The sequence below is a fragment of the Monodelphis domestica genome, chromosome 3, assembly GCF_027887165.1.
Source record: "Monodelphis domestica isolate mMonDom1 chromosome 3, mMonDom1.pri, whole genome shotgun sequence".
Taxonomy (NCBI): domain Eukaryota; kingdom Metazoa; phylum Chordata; class Mammalia; order Didelphimorphia; family Didelphidae; genus Monodelphis; species Monodelphis domestica.
Genome location: NC_077229.1, coordinates 395821325 through 395836355, shown reverse-complemented (window position 1 = coordinate 395836355; position 15031 = coordinate 395821325). Strand labels below are relative to the sequence as shown.

Here is a 15031-nt window from a genome sequence, read left to right as displayed (position 1 = left end):
ATAGTACATCTACTAGCCATTTTTCCAGATGTATACACAAATCCTCATATGAATATGTGATTTTATCTATTGAGGTCCTTTAATGAAGAAAATAATAATGACAGCTAGTATTAGTATAGCATTGGAAGGTTTGCAGAGAGCTTTATAAATATTTATGATATGTGATCTTTACAACAACAGTATTACCTAGATGCTATTAGTGTCTTCATTTTATAGATGTGGAAATTGAGACACAGAGAGGTGACTTCACACAGCCAGTGTTTGAGATTTTTTTGGAATTCAGGTATTCCTGATTCCAGGCACAGTGCTGGTTTCTGATGATGCCGATCATAACTTATCTTTATCTGCCCATTCTGTGCAGTTCTTGCCCATGTCCTTCAAGATGTTCTTCAAAGGGGATCAGGTCCCAGTGTTTTGGAAGTCCTTCTATATTTCCTGATATTCGATCCTTTAGAATCTACCACTGCCACCAGGATCAGGATAAATAAACTGGAAACAAAATAAGTTATTCCCTGGCTAATGCTGATCTGAATAAGTGAGTGATTTTGGAATCTCTTATATTCCCTTGGAGTATATCAAAGAGACCTGGCACAACACAAGTGGCTATGATAGTTACAGGTGGACTTTTCATTTATTAATATGCTTTTGTTTTTTTTTTCACATACAAAAGAAGATATTGCTTTGCTCAAGTTGTAGATGAAGAACTAACCTGTATTTCCTCTTCTCTGTATCAGATGGCTTTTCTTGAACTTCTGATGCCTTTGCCCAATAATTCTAGCTCACTACCAATGGCTCTGGCAATGTAATATCATATAAAAGAAATACCACTCAATTGCCTGCTTAGCACAGTGTCTGGCACATAGCATATATGAGTTGAATAAATGCTTGTTGACTCATTGACTGAGTCAGAAAACTTTTTTTCCTAATCTCATCTCTGCTATTAAATAGTTATATAATTTTAGGTTAGTCATACAACATTTCTGTGACTTAGTTTGCCTTTGTGCTGCAAAGTTTTCCCTTGGCTTTTATGTTACCATTCTCTTTCGTCTGATTATTTCTTTGAGATTTGCTTCATTGGTTCATTTTTTTCCTCTCACCTCCTAAATATAAATATTTCCAAAGGTTCTGTTCAAGTTCCTCTCTTTCCCCACTGTCCTTTCTTTCAACAACTCCATATATTCTCCTTGCTTTAATTATCACTCCGATGCAGATACCTATCAAATTTCCTCCATGGACATTATTTGGTTATTAATCAAAGAAAATCATGGACTTTGAGGAGTCAAAAGTTTTGGTGACTAAAAATTAAATCTAGAGATGAATGGTAGGCATAAGAAGGTTTTGTGACATTATCAATGATAATTTACAGTCAAAGAATAAAATAAAATATACTATTTGTAATCTAGCTATTCTGGAAAGCAAGTTGGAACTTTTAGCCCAAAGTTACTAAACTATACATTGCACTTGATTGAGCAATACCACTACTAATCCTGTAACAAGGAGATTAAAGAAAGAAGTCCAAATGTATCATGGCTCTTTTTTGGAGTAACAAAGGACTAGAAACTATAGGAAGTACCATTTAATTGAAGAATGACTGAACAAATTATGGTAAATAAATGTGTTAGAACCATCCTACTGTAAGAAGTGATAAAAGAGGGTTTCAGAGATACCTTGGCAGACATATATGAACTGATTTGAAAAGAAACAAGAAAATAATTAACACAATAATAAAAATATTGTAAAGACACACAATTTTAAAAGACTTCAGAACTCTGATGAATACAATGGTTATCCATGATTCGAGGGGAGCAATGACAGAACATGAGATTTTTCTCCTGACAAGGGTGATGGATTTATGATTGCCAATGAGACATATCTTGATTGGACATATCCAATGTGAAGATTTGTTTTGCTTGACTCTGGATAGTTATTAAAAAAGGTTTTGTTTTATTTGGGTTATATTCAATATTCAATACATTATACATTTTATATTCAGGGGTGGGGTGGGTGAGAGAGAAAGAAAATAAATGTTTTCCAATTGAAAAAATCAAATGAAAAAATAAATTTTCTGGGAAAGGCATCATTGGAAATAGAACAAGAAGTAACAGCCAACATGCTGCTCTAGAATCTGTGGAAATGTTAAAAACCCCATAGGAAGACATCCAGTATACAAGATAAATCTGTTTCAATTCCGCCCAGCTCCCGTGATAGTACCTCCTCCACCCCAAGTCATTAAGCTTTTTTTAAAAGTACTTAAATATGTATGGTATCCTTTTGCTTGGATATAAAATCCAGGACAAGAAATTGTTTCAGTTTTTTTCTTTGTATTTCTGGTACCTGGCACACAGTAAGTATTGGATAAATCTTATTGATTAGTGAATGGATGAACATAGACAACTATCACATATAATGAGGTGTTGATGAGCTGTGATCTATTGAATTACAGGGAATATATACATTAATGAGATCATGAATCCATTGAAGCTTTGAAATAAATGTTCATTATTTATATTATTATATTATATTATTAAATTATAAACTCACTGAGGGTAAGTGTTATGCCATTTTTCATCTTTGTTCCCTCAACAAAGAATTTGAACAGTGTCCCACCTCTGACACATACTGGCTACATTATTCCACATATGTCAATAATGCATTGTACTTGACAGATGAGAAAACTGAGGCACAGATTCAGCTACTTTTCAATTAATCTCTTAGTGCTCCAAGAAAATTTCTACCTATACAGAGAAGGCATCGACCTGCAATGATAGATGAATGTTTCCCCATCTAGTCATTTCCTATGTCAGTGAAATTATAGATTTAGTCCCTATTCTCTATCTCTATCCCTAGCATTTAAATGTTTGGTAAATTGGATTTATGAACTTCTCAAGCCTATTGTTAGCTTAAATTAAGCAAGATGATGCTGTTATGTCCTCCTAATATTCAGTCACTGAAGCTTAGAGTAAACCCTATGTATTTAGTACTCACAAGAAAGCATACCTTAGTTATGAATCTTTAGACATAATATTCAGACCCTCCATTCTTCAGGAGGGAAAGTATAATCACTGAAGTGTAGATAAGAAGATTTAAGACTACCTCTTTTTTTCCTCCTTGGATCCATAATGTTTCCAATTTGAATAATCCTACTATGACATCTCCTGTTAACATCTCTAGTAGCAACGCTATGTTGCCTGCTTAGCACAGTGTCTATCACATAGTAGGAGATTAATAAATGATTATTGAATCACTGAGTGAGACTATGTCAGGAGACTGTTTCTTTTAGTCTCTGCTACTAATTAGTCATATAATTTTGAGCCTTTCTATGTCTTAGTTTTCTTATCTGTCAAATGAGGTGGTTATATAAATGATCTCTGAGAGTCTTTATTGATTTAGAAATGTTCATGTCTATGAAATAGTGGCATGTGAGCTAATAACTCCCTTTAGAAGCTCACAGTAAATATTTGTTATTCTGGTCTGCTATTCAGATGGTAGGGGATCTCTGTTACAGAATTTATTTAACAATTTTTGATAATAGATCTCTCTAATAAGTGTATACTGTGTATTTTTTGTTGTTATTTGGTCATTTCAGTCAGTCCTGACTCTATGTGAATCCATTTGGGATTTTCATGGCAAAGATACTAGAATGGTTTTCTATTTCCTTTTCCAACTCATCTTATAGATGAGGAAACTAAGGCAAACAGGGTTAAGTGACTTGCTGAATATAACTCAGCTTATAAGTGTCTGAGGCCAGATTTGAACTCAGAAAGATGTCTTTCTTATTCCAGACCCAGAGCTCTATTCACTCAACCATCTAGCTGCCTACACTACATAATTAAGATGGAAGAAATGGTAATACCCAGGTCCTTGATTTTGACTTTTTAACAAAGCAGATATTTTAAAAACATATATAATTACATATAACAGCATATACTCCTATAAAGCAATGGACTTGTCATCTGTCTCATCAATGTGGGTATTCTTTATAATAATGTAGGTTGGAACCTCCATGCTTCCCCATTTTGTGTGATATTCATCCATGTTTGCCTCTAAATTACTATAGAAGATCTACATGACATCTTGAGGGCCTTCCTTGAGTTATCCTGTAGAGATTGTAGAGATAAAAGTAGAATGTTAACATTGAGCACTGGTTATCTCTAATCTCTCTGATGACATTTACTAATAACCTAAAATAGGTGAATGAATTAAGTTATAGTTAAGAACAACAATAAACCACTTATTTCTGTCTTTATACAGTTTTATGACTATTGGATGATTATTTGAATGGCAATGCTTGGACTCCTATTGAAGCTTTTAGGCTTGGAGCAGGATTGGGTAAAAATAAAGGCTTCCATGGGAGTTCTAAGCATCAGTAACCCAAAGGATAATTAGATGGGGCTATAATCAATAATCAGTCCATTGTCTATTAGTTTTACAGTTTGGCTTTTATTTTTACACTAGATAGACAACTCATCTAGAACATATTATCTAAGATAATTGCCTGGGACACTAAAAATTTAAGTGATCTGCCTGTGATCATACAGATTGACAAAATGTTTCCCAAAATTTAAATAGATCAGCCATGTGTAATAATAATAATTTGAAAAGCAGTTTATGATAAGTCATTCTTAGCATTCCACCTCTCACTCTCATGACTTCACATTCCTGAGCCTCAGCTGAATCTCTAAGACCGTAAGTAAGAGAAGGGCTAGAGTCTGCTTTTTAGGAGGGAGTAAAATCACAGGTCCTTGATATAGTGATATATTCTGAGCATCAGATGACAAATAAATTAGCATTACAGTTATGTCTCACTTTAGATAATCACTACAAATTGGTGTTTAAATGCATTCTATGTGATATATTTGTAAAGGGAAAGATCATTTTGAAATCAAAGACTCATTACCAAATTTATCTTTTTATTGGAAATAAGGATTTTCTGTTACATTTATTTCAGCTATATTGGATTTATTTAAAGTGAGGTAAGCCTGCACATGTGCTATTACAGAGCTGAAGAAAACAAGATGCAGAAAATAAGTCGCCCAAGGCCTTGTTCTCTAATGCCTAGTATTCACGATCCTTTATTTGACTCTTTGATCAAAACTAAATTAGTAACAGCACGGCTTTAAGTGCTATTCAAAAGTTAAAGCTTATACAGGATAAAGTGGAGCTCCATTATAACATTATTATTCGAGGGATAAGATGAATGCTAACTTTATAGGCAAACTGTTTTTAGACAGATGTGAGATGTTTTGATTTAACATGACAACCTGTTGTGTATACAAATTCACGTGTTTACGAGTTACTTTATAATGTGGTTCTCTACTGTCAGATGTGGCATCAAAGAGATTATAATAAAAGCAATAGTCAGCACAAATGAGATACTTATTTTGGGAGGCAGTATAGCAAAGTGTAAAAAAGGGCTGGATTTGGAGTCAGAGGGTCTGAACACAAATCCCAACTCTTCTACTTGAGGCTTTATGTTTGTGTGTGTGTGTGTGTGTGTGTGTGTGTGTGTGTGTGTGTGTGTGTGTGTGTGTGTATATGTTTGGAGAGAGAGAGAGAGAGAGAGAGAGAGAGAGAGAGAGAGAGAGAGAGAGAGAGAGAGAGAGAGAGAGAGAGAGAGAGAGAGAGAGAGAATGTTGTTATTGTGTTGTTGAATCATTTCAGCTGTGTCCCCATTTGGGGTTTTCTTGGCAAAGATACTAGAGTGGTTTGCCATTTCCTTCTCCAGCTCATTTGTCAAATGAGGAAACTGAGCCAAATAGGGTTAAGTGATTTGCCCTGAGTCTCACAGCTAGTAAATATCTGAGGCTGGATTCAAACTCAGGAAGGTGTCTTTTTATATACATACACATTGTAACTCCTTCATGCCTTCCCATCTCCCATCAATTCATCACAGTAGGGTCTTTCTTGAGTTCTCTTGATATCATAGAAATATCAGTAGAGCATGAATGCTGCCCTTTCATTGTTTCTATTGTTTATGATTGATACCCTAAAATAAGTAAATGACTAAAGAGTTATTTTTAAGAGCAAGAGAAAAAGAAAACCTTACTTCTTTCTACTTCTAATTAGTCTTGCTACCTCCCTCTGTTTAGCTGTCATTTGGATCATAAAAGCTTAGAACTTATATACATACATGCATATGTATATACTTGCATATATATAATTATATCCAGTTCCAAATTTATATTATCATAATCTAATTTTTCTAGGCCAGGGGTAGGCAAACTATGGTCCAATGGCTGTATTGTGTCTGGTTTTTTTTGTATAGTGTAGGTTTTAAAATTAATAATCAATAACTATTATATTTAAATTTTTATTAATAACAAGTAATTAATAATAACTACTTAATTTGTATTGCCTATGAGCTAAAAATGATTTTTACACTTTTAGAAAGTTGTAGCAACTATACTTTACCCATCCCTGTTCTAGATGACAGGTGATTGATCATTATTTAAAAGGGAATCCAAGGCAACTATGGGTAAGAGGCATGAAGTAATTATTCAAGTATTATAATGGCATTTCTACTAAAAATAACATTTTAACAATGATGACTATTGTAATTGATCATTTTTATTTAGAGAAATAGTATTCCCATCTAAAAGCATTTGCTAAGTGATACTGGTATTGCTTAAAGAAAATTACATAGACAATTCCTGCCCTCAAGGAGCTGCTATTAAAAAGCAGAATCAAATTCAAAAAGCATGTCTGAGGGTCGTAGTCTCAAACTCAAACAAACTCAAACTCAAACTCAAACTCAAACAAAATTATGTCTCAAACAGAATTCAGGAATTATTTCTTCTTTCCCCAAAATTTTAGTAACTAAATAAAAAGACCTACAGGAAACTCAAAAAAGAGTCTGGAATATCATCAAAGGACAAGTGGGTTGACAATAGGAAAACAAACAACAAAAACATGGAAGGAATCATGATGTAATGGGTAAAGAAATTTAATCAGGAAGCACAACATTCATGTTACAATTCTGGTCCTACTCCAAACTTACCTCTAGCCTCTTGATGAAGTCACATAATATTTCTTGGGACTCAGTTTCCTACTTTGTAAAAAGGAGTTGGAAGAAATTTAGCATGAAAACTATAAATAAACTGTCAGTAAGAATTGATTTTGAGCTATATAATAATCCTGGAGAAGATTACCAAAATCTACTACCTCCTACTCTTTTTCCTTATTATTATTACTGTTAAATTTGGTTAGAAATATTTTAATCAAAAGGAAAGTCCTTAGTAGTATATAGCTGTTCTAGCTACACAAGGTAAGATAATAATAACAAAGGTATAGAAGTGGGATTGTGGAGAGATTAAAATGAAAGAAATAAATGAGAACAATTATATTGCACACAATATCATTGCGCTTTAAACACAGCTGGAAATGAAGAGCTTCAACTTTTTAGATTAAGAAACCACACCATCCAGTATTAAGCACTAGGGCTTAATCAACACATATTTATTAAATACCTTCTATATGCCACCTACTGTGCTAGAAACTGGAAATACAATGAGTGAACCAATCACTACTCCCAAGGAGTTTATATTTAATGGGAAGACTGAGATAGGAAGTTAAGGGAATGTTAAATTCTAGTGAAAGCTTTTTTTTTGTTTTTTTTTTTAAGATGGGGAGAAACTTGGGCACATTTGAAAAGAGCAGAGAAGCTAGTTAATAGGGAAGGCTGAAGATGAAATCAATTGATGAAGATTTGAGATAGGGAGATTGAGTGATAATGCAATATGCTGAAAAAAGACAACAGAGGACGGAATCAAGTACTTATTTAAAGGTACTGATCTTGGACAGGAAAAAAAATCTGTTAGAGACTGAAGAAAATGGGGACAGTAGGGGATGATGTCAAAGGATTTTGAGACGTAAAGTTCCTCACACCACTTCTTATATTCTCAAATAAAGTGGATGGAATTATCTGATTATGAAAAGACTATATAAGCTAAAACAACACGCCTTAAAAATACCATGCAAAGAGGTAGAAATATCTTAATTAAGAGGCATGGATTCTGTTTTCAGAAAGTCAGAGAAGTGTGAGGCTATCCAAAGAGAACTCTTTTAATTAATTCTTTATTATTCTGCTAAACATCTCAATACCCACTCTTATTCTCTTCTCTTCAATCTAAAGTACTGGTGATCCCTTTTTTCAAGGCAAATCTTACTGCCTATCTCCTTAATCTCACCTTTTTCCAATTTCTTCTTTACCTTGCTATATCAATGAATTTTTTTCACCATTTTTGGTTCCTTCCCCTTGACTACAAGCATGCTCAGGTCTTCCCTATCCTTTGAACAAAATGAAGCAAAAGGAAAAAATGAAACAAAACCAAGATCAGTCCTTTGACATGGCCACACCTGCAAGCTTTCATCCTATAGGTCTCCTCTTTTCTACTGTCAAATTTGAAAAATAATCTCCTTTCACTGTTTCTCCTTCTTTGCCACACAAATTTGTAACTAGGGTAGAACAACTGAGGCTTTGGTTACTAATACATTTCCATGAAGTGCTGACAACACTTAGAGTTTTTAGTAAGAATAGGAATCTATCAAATGATAGCTTCCACATATATGGGAGCTGAATCCCAGATAAGATTAACTGAGTACACCTATTATACCTTGAAATGTCTTGGGGTCTGACACTTACTCTCCTCTGTATTTATGACATATTTTATTCTATTTGTTCTGTGCACAAAAGCTTCTACGTATAGATCTACCACCCATTTTTTAAATAAAAATTTTAAATAAAAATCTTGTTTTTCCCAGAGCTTTCCTATTTATTTTTCAACACTTGTAATCTGACTTCACTATTTACCATTCTCTACAAATGGCCCCCTGTAAGATCACTAATGATCTTTTATTTTTTTTTAAATCCTTACCTTTCATCTTGGAGTCAAAACTGTGTATTACCTCCAAGACAGAAGAGTGGTAAGGGCTAGGAAATGGGAGTCAAGTGACTTGACTAGGGTCACACAGCTGGAATGTGTTTGAGGCCAGATTTGAACCTAGGATCTCCCATCTCTAGACCTGGCTCTCAATCCACTGAGCTACCCAGCTGCCCCCTAAGGATCTCTTTATTACCAAATTCAAGATCCATAGAGCTTATTTGATGGTTCAGAATCCTATTGAAGATAGCTAGATTTGTTTGCTCTGGGAAGAGACCCAATCTGAGAAGCTTTGCAGTTCTCTGGCTTAAATAAACTGTTTTTTATCATAATAGCTTGATACTTCATTTATGCATTTTAATGGTGATTATGAAGTAAAAGAATTTGCCATTGCCTCATAAATTTAATAATGAAAGTAGATTCACCTAGCAGAAGAATGGTGAGGGAACAGAAGTAGATTTATCTAACAGTACAATGATCAGGACCACAGGGGGAGCACCTTGTTGAGAAGCAGTTTCATGTGAGATATATTGCTCATGAAGGGATCAAAGCCTATAGACCAGTAATGGTGAACCCTTTAGAGACCCAGTGCCCAAACTGCAACCCTCATGGCACATGTAAGCCCCCTGCCTTGCCCCAGACAGAGGGAGAAAGCCCTCCTATTGGGCTGCTGAGCAGAGGGGCAGGTGATGGGATAAATGTCCTCAGATGTGTGTGGAGAGAGGGAGGGGAGGAGCCTTCTCCAGTATGTGTACCATAGGTTCACCAACATGGCTATAGACGAAAGTTGTACATTATTGCAAGCATGACTTTTCTTATGTACTTCCTTGCTCAGTTTCTCTAAGGGTGTACTCATTCTCCAATACAATTATTGTGCATGTTAGTGGGACAATGTGACCTTAGCTTATGTGTACACTACTAAACTAGATTATTCCCTTATCACTGTAAAATTATTCATATTCTTGCTTTTGCCTTATTAAATATAAGTTTATGTTTGGGTTGATAGTATTGTATTACAGTTGAGATATTGTATTAATATTGAGATTAATTTATGTAAATGGGAAACACACAGGTAGAAGTTCAGCAGGTAAAGTGATGAGTATCTAGAATGTATCCCCCTCACAACAAAGCTGTCCTTAAGTTCCTAAGAGAATTTAAATCCTAACTACATGGTTGATGTCCTCTTCTGGAAATTCCAGACCTGATGACATGAAGGTATTTTGGGGGTGAACAAGCCAGTTATAAAGGGAGAAAGTAGTTATGACATTGTATATATATATATATATATATATATATATATATATACTCAGATATTTTTATATATACTCATGTTTACATCTACACCTAAAATATATACAAATCATTAAATGTATATACAAATATAAGCATATGTGCATATTCATATGACATAAGAAAGTCAGTTTGTCTGGTTTATATTTAGCTGTCTGCAAACTGGTGTTCATCCTTTTGCTTTTGTAAATGTCTATATGCCTATGAAAAAATATGTGCTTCACCTTTAGCAAACCTCCTGGTCTTAATGCTTTCAACACCTTTAACTCTCTACCTGGAGGTTCTTCAAATTCACCTAGACACCTCAAGGGTAGGAAGAATATATAGTAAATGTGGAGAAAAAGAAGTTGGCCCAAGAAAAGAAACATTCCTGACTAATAAGAAGCAACTTGTGTGTATTCCTAATAACAACAATCCTTTGAACATCTGCCAGCACTACAAATATATAGAGGAATGAATCCAGCTCTGAGGAGTATTATTATTTCCAGTCTTCCTCCTTAACCCTGTTTTACTTTTACTGCATCTGGATGCAGAAAGCCCATGCTTCTGTAGTAGGGGGAAGGGTAACTGATTTTTGGAAAAATGTTTATATAGAATTGCAAGTGGAAAAAATGACTCCCCCCAAAAGAAACACCCAATAACATTAGGCTTATAATACATTGCAGAGTATAAATGAAAATTTCTACTTGGACCACAAGATTCTAAGATTTAGAGCTAGAAGTGACTTAAGAGATGATGAGGTTCAATTCGTTCATCACACATATGAGGAAACAAGTTCACAGAGGGAGAGTGACATATCCAAGTTCATCCAGGTAGCATTATATTGGCCCACGTCCTCTTCTGGCTCTAGTTATTTTGTCACATATTTTAACTCCAGTTTGAAAATTACCAATGATTTTCAGTTAATGTAGCATATTAAAATATTAAGATGTGGTACAATGAATTAGGAAGAGAACTGACCTGGAAATCAGGAGATCCATGTTTGAATGTCCCCCAGTCACCCAGTCAGAATGTGTATTCACCCCTACTTTCTATCTTTAGCTTTAATCCTATGTCACCAGTGGACAATTCTAAGGATGTTTCATGATGTATATCACGAATTTAGCATGTCAAAAGTAGAATTCATTATCCTTTTCTCTACATCCATTTTCCCCCCAAACTATCCCTTTTCCATTGAGGGGACAACCATTCTTCTAGTCACCTATGTTGGCAATCTCAGTATTAACATCAATTCCTTCCTCTCTCACCCCTCATATTCCCTTTACTCAACAATTCACTAATTTTTTTCAACAACTCTCAGGCTCATCTTCTATTCTCTTCAAATAGCCACCATCTAATGAAAAAAGGCCATCACTTTTCACCTAGACTGTTGCTTCCCAAATTAACTTGTCTCCCAAATTTAAATATTTCCATTGGCTTTTATTAACCTCTGGGACAAAATATAGACTCCTCAGTTTGATATTTAAATCACTTTCAAATCTGGCTTCTACCTAACTTCCCAGACACATTATCCATTAATCAACTTCACAAACCCTGGTCCAGTTCCATGAAAAAAAAGGCCTATTTTCTGATTTTAACACAGGTTTTTGAATCTCAGAACTCTGGGACTTTATGCCATGCTTTACTCTTTTCTCATCCTCACCTCTTAGAATATCTAATTTCCTCCAAAGACCAGCTTAAAAACTGCTGCTTACCTGAGGCCTTTCCTGATCCCAGGACAGCTGCCAATTGTCCCTATCCGAATTTCCAATTACCTTGGGCTTGCTTTATATCTATTTTTTCTCCTGTAGAATGCTTTTTGAGGGCACAAACTGCTTCATTTTCATCTTTGTATCCTCTGTGCCTAGAAAAACTTAAAATGTATTTGTCTCTTAATCAGTGTTTATTGAGACAAAACAAAAACTTAATTTCCTCATTTGTAAAATGAGGGTTTTACATTAGACTATCATTTAGTTTATTCCCATTTTTAAAAGTCTGTGACAAATATTGAGCTTTGGAAACACTGATCCTCCTTGGGCTTACTGAGCTATGAAATAGTCAACATTTATTTTAACTGTCAATAAATATACCAATTTACTTCAGTGGTCTCAGTGTTGTGATTTATTCCAATATCTTTTTTCTTCTTTTTTATAGCTTTCAATTAATTGATAGCCTTGTAACATGAGGATAAAATATACTTCTTTGTCTTTAGAGTTCTTTTGGTACCTTTTATCTTCTTGGCTTTTATGTAAGATTTAACTTTGAAAGTCCAAATTTATACTAAAAACAAATGGGAGGACAGTTTTCATCTTATCAAAGAACACTTTGCTTAACTGGAAAATTCATAATAGCAATATTTTAAATAGTTTTCTTTCCTAGTTATTTTTCAAAATATTAATTAAATTTGCCCAAATAAAAGTTTCCATAAGCAAATTTATTATACAAGGAGGTATCTTATCTGAAAGTGCTTTTTTCTTTGGAAGATAATGTTTTTTCATAAAATTATAAACAAATATATTAAAATTGTTAATTGAATTTCTTCCCCAAAATTAGAATATTATATAATCAATTTTTAACTTAAATGGTATGTTTTGGGGATATACTAGGTTAGGAATGAATTAATCTAATCATCTGAAGTAGGTGAAATAAATTGTGAAACCACTATGGTTGAAATGACTATGGGCTAGTTCTGACTAATAAAATCGAGGAAATGAAAGAAGGGTACTAGCTATGGTCCAAAGATGATACATAAATCTATGAATAAATGACTTGCTAAAGAAAAAATAAATTATAACATACCAAAAAAAATGTAAAGGCACTTGAGGAAATTAATAACCTATTATGTGCCAAGAATTTTGTTAAATTCTTTTACAAATATCTCATTTGATTTCATGTGAAATCTACTTAAATGAATTTCCTATTTTAAGGAGTTTAACTCATTAATGTTATTCAAATAGTATATGTTGATTACTATTATATATGTGAATATAAAATATTTTTAAAAGAAAGAAATCATTGCTTCTTTTGCTTTTAAAAATTTTAAATTAATAACTTGTATAAAGATTAATGTGGCATAGTATAAACAAAGATACAGCATCATAAATAGATCATAACTTTCAACTAAATAGTGTGATAGTAATTTTTAAAAACAGTATAAGGCTGTAATTATAAAGAATAATTGTCCACAACTTAGACACCTATCAATCATTTCTTTTTAATATGCCAGCCATGCTAAATTTTTATAAATAAGCACTTCTAGAAATGACTCCTACCCCTGCATTCATCAAACACCAAAAAAAAACTTCATTTAGTAGTATTAATTTCAAGTATATTGGCTTTCTTGTGACTAGCATTGTAAATTGAGAAAAATTCATTTGCTAATTGAAAGTACAAAAAAGAAAATTTGAATTTCCCTTACAAACCATGAAATGGAAGGTTTTCATATTGACCTGAATGTCACTTATAAAGAAAAGAATGACTTACGTTAACATTTGTTAAACATATATTTGTTTTGTGAAAAGAACTGTTCTTGAACACAAACAATTAGAATACCCAAGCTTGCTGGTTGATTTAGTTAAAAATTAACAATGTGAGACTCAATGAGAAGATCTGTTGTTTTGGTAATACTCAAGGTCTTCCTAGTTCAGTATATTAAAGATACTGCCCATCCCATCTACTATATCTATGGCTAACCTATTTTAAAAGAATACTTCCCCAAAATGGCTTCAAAATCATTTTTTCACTTAATTTTAGTAAGTAATAATAGAGTCATTTCGATTTCAGTCATATCTGAGAACTGAATCTAAAGATTATGAAAATAATCACTTAAAATATCTATATGTTTTAAAAGATACAATTTTCATGTGTCTTCATATTAATGTTCAAACAACAAGCTTATCCTTTGATAGAAAAATTGAATAAAGAATTTACATGTAAATACTTTTAAATTAGCGGCTGATTTAAAAAAAAATTATATATGAAAACATTACTACGTCAAAAAAAGTTTGTTTTTAATCTTAAAGTTTTCATCCAGACCATGAATATCCGTAGCCTTTATGGGGGGGGTGTATTTATCTGAAAATAGGTATCCTCATTAGAGAACTTCTTTGCCACCAGAAAAAAAGCCCCAAACATAGCATGGTATAAAGAAGTCAGACTAAAAAAATCTGGGTAAAATCAACTAAAGAGACCTCTGTTTGCCTACCATAGGAGGATGAATGATTGAGTCAATTTTTCAAACTCTCAACCTGTAGTTCCTGAGAAAGGAATTGTGCAAAACTTTGGATTTCAACAATAAATTATGCAGTTGGCATACAAATGATTAAACGCATGGAGTGTATTACCTGTAGGCAAATTCAGCAGTCATTGAATACACAGCAGTAACTCTCCTAGAGAGGGAATTTTCACTGAGACACTGAGGTCATCCTCTTTCGAAAAACTGCCATGGGATTCTTAATGCATAACTTGAGAATGCCAGGGATGGGTGATAAGAACTTTGGTTTGATGTCCTGTTTCCAGGGCAACGCTTCTAATAATGCTACATTCTCCTGGAAATAAAAATGATACCTGGGGAACATGGGGACACTGACAGCAATGTACTTTCAGTAGTTCTTGGTTCTTTAAAACTTCAAATCATGTTTCCAGCAGACCTTGTATAGAATGCAATGGCACAGAGCAGTATAATCAGAAAGTTATAAAGTTCTAGTGAATAAACAATGCTTCTCTCAATGTTTCACCAGTCTCGTTGCTATCATAATGGAAGTAATGGATAACAACCAAAGGAGCCCTAATGAAAGAACTTTTTAAGAAATGTGTTTGTGTTGGTGAGTTTTAATCACCTTAGAAATGTCCTCCTTTAAAACATTTCCATGATTAAAGTACTT

General features: G+C 33.6%; 1 long non-coding RNA gene across 2 annotated transcripts; it reads right to left on the bottom strand.

Annotated features, from left to right (window-relative positions):
* Positions 1-1509: 1509 nt before the first annotated feature.
* Positions 1510-14618, bottom strand: LOC103092459 (uncharacterized). Of its 2 annotated transcripts, none has more exons than XR_464056.3 (4): positions 14492-14618; positions 11864-12021; positions 6998-7048; positions 1510-4097 (listed from the first exon to the last, which is right to left on the bottom strand). It is a non-coding gene; the product is annotated as an uncharacterized LOC103092459 (long non-coding RNA). The 2 variants fall into 2 exon arrangements; XR_464057.3 differs by having other exon boundaries at positions 6998-7045.
* Between the last annotated feature and the right edge of the window lie 413 nt (positions 14619-15031).